Raw genomic sequence first — 2,711 nt, 5'->3', positions numbered from 1 at the left:
TTTTTTTTTGTCTTTCACCAAAAAACTGCATTTCTGCATTCTACACAGCCTAACGTGAAATTCATTATCGTATTGAAATCAGTGGAAATTAAACTTTAACAAGACATTGGGGGTGGGCTGGGGGGTCAAGAGTTAAATCATGTGTAAATTAAAATTTACCCATATGCTTTAAAGACATGTACAGATCTAATGTGCATCATAGATGGTAAATTGAGTCAGGCACCTGTGCTAAAATAAAACCACCTGCCGATGCTCTGTAACCAGGTCGGAACGTGTTAGATCAGCTAGAGCGTTTGGTGCTTTCAATTTGTTCGTTCATCAAAGTCGGGTCAGGCCGTTTGATAATTCACTGACAGCATAATTTGTCAATGTTTGTCAGCTTTGTCTGTAGTAGTCACGCAGGTAAAGTCGATTTGCTTAGCCCTTTCATTCATTCCATCCAGTTGAAGTCAATCATTAGTCGTTTAGGCTGAGGGATCAGGACTGCTCTGTGGCAGTTCCATTTATAGTCATTTTAAATCTTCTTTTGGTTTTGTTTTGTCACACATCTGTAGACTCACTCTGTAATACTTGACAACCACAGATCTTACGGTGCTGCAGTTGGCTCAGTTTATTTGTTTGACTTGATTTCAGGGTTGTTGTGAACCCAGTGTCATGTTGTCCAAGATCAGCCTGTTCTCATATGACAGCTATATCTCTGAACTGGTTTCATTTTCGTTTTTGAAATTCGGGTTCTAGCAATCGTTGAAACACCCTGGTGACTAGGAATGCACAGGACTTTTTTTGAAAATGAAGCTGCAGAAATACTGTTTTTACTCCGTTATAGGATTTGTTTCCCTCCCTGTTTTTGAATCCTGCAGGATTTTTTTTAATTTTCATATTGTTGAGAATTTATTTTTCTCTCCCTCTGACCAATCATTGCATTCCATAGGCCAGTCAAGGAAGGATGGGATGAGAGCCATGGCAGAATGGTTTTAATTGGGAGGACGAAAAAAGACAGACAAAAGTCAAAATGTTAGCTGCTGGGGTCTCATAATAAGTATTTTAACACAAAGTGCTGCTTTCAGAAGTGTCTGTTTTTTGACAGAATGCTGTACTTTTGTCTCTTGTCTGATATTCATCACACAGTGAGGTCACCAAGTTGTGCCAAGATCACAAGAGTGAAACTGAATATCCCATCAAATGAAACAGATGCCTGGAACTTGGGAACTGTAGTCTTTGTTTTGATTGTCTGTTGGGTAGACTAGAGACGGACTGAAGCTACAGTGGCCCAGGAAAAGGTTTTTGCTTTTCTTCCCTTAGTCAAAGGACCTTGCAGAGTTGGGGCAATGGATGGGTTCATTTTATCAGCTTCTGGAACACATTTTGACCTTTGACTTTTTTTTTCCCTCAGAGATTACCTTTCCCATTTAAGAAAAAGACACAAGGGTACTCACTGCTTAACATGAATGTTTGTCTTTCACAGAAGACTTCAAAAGAAAAAAAAACAACAAAGACTATATGATCCGAAATTTACCAGCACCTTAATTACAGAGGAGAAAATGTTAACAACCAAGAAAACGTTTATGTATGATCATGTGTACTTGCATAAAATGTGTTATATACTGTTCCAAGGAAAATATAGTACACTAATTTTGCCGCATGATATTTCTTTTTGGGTTGGTGTAACAGTTGAAAGTGTACAGTTGGAGCTTGGAAAAGGGTTTGATTAAAACACTTCCAGGTCTAAAAAAACTGAACACTTTTTTTAAAGGAAACATTAAAAAATTTGTTTTGTTGTATTTTATTTTTTACACACATCATAGTTTGGTCTCCTCCCCCCCCCCCCCCCCCCCAAAAGGCAGAAAGAAGAGGAGATGTAAAGCATTTTCATAATAAAATACTCATGACGTATTTTAAAGCTGACCATAGTTTTAATGGAAGACATATAAGACTACAGTGATGTAGTGAAGACCACCAGGCTTCTTTGTTACAAAAACAAAATTAAGGAATATATGTGTGAAAGTTAAAGGGAGCTTCAGGTGAACTAAAACAGGTCCTTGTGCTGTGTAAAATCTGCCAGTAAGTGAATGTTTGACCTGCGTCATCACTTTCCAGATGTGATCAGCACACAGGAAGTTACATTATTCATGTTTTGATTAATTTTGATGCATTTTGGTGAATTGGCTATAGAAGCTAACAAGTTTTGCATATACAAAATAGTGTTTGTACAGCTTATGATGTACTTGGCCCATGTCACCGGATCCAGCTGTAGGCGTGGCACTCCCGCGCTGGCTTCTCCCGGTACACCAGGCGGTAGCCGCACACCGTATCCACACGCTGACACCAGCTCGGCCAGGACGTGGGCTTTGTGGGCCTGGCGAAGAAAAGCCCGTGGTGGGAATGCATAAGGTCTTAAAAGAAAACCATGCCTCAGTGGGGAATATTTGCTGAGTTTTCTTTCATGCAGTATTTTTCAACTCTAGTACTTGGACATCTCCAGTATAAAGAAGTGTAGTTGTAACCCGGTTTTGTTGTGTATGAGGTACGCCAGGGACTGGAAGTATGAGTATAAACAGTTATTAGTATAAATGTTTTGCACAATGCATTCTGTCATGATTCTGACTTACGGCGAGCAGATGTAGCCACCCTCATGGCAGTAGCACTTATCGCATCCTCTGTAAAAGGTCTGACCAGCTTCAAACAGCTTCCCATCATGACTGCACAAGCCT

The 2,711-nt window shown here is 39.8% G+C and overlaps 1 protein-coding gene across 3 annotated transcripts in view; it reads left to right on the top strand.

The window, feature by feature from the left end:
- setd5 (SET domain containing 5) overlaps nucleotides 1-1,419 on the top strand; it is a 25,861-nt gene extending 24,442 nt beyond the window's left edge. For all 3 annotated transcript variants that reach the window (XM_035524337.1, XM_035524338.1, XM_027016759.2), the window contains one exon: nucleotides 1-1,419. This exon is cut by the window's left edge and continues 799 nt beyond it. The gene's annotated coding sequence lies outside the window, so the exon portion shown is untranslated.
- The last annotated feature ends 1,292 nt before the right edge of the window (nucleotides 1,420-2,711 follow it).

This window comes from Electrophorus electricus, chromosome 3 (assembly GCF_013358815.1).
Source record: "Electrophorus electricus isolate fEleEle1 chromosome 3, fEleEle1.pri, whole genome shotgun sequence".
NCBI lineage: Eukaryota > Metazoa > Chordata > Actinopteri > Gymnotiformes > Gymnotidae > Electrophorus > Electrophorus electricus.
This window is presented reverse-complemented; position numbering and strand designations above follow the sequence as displayed.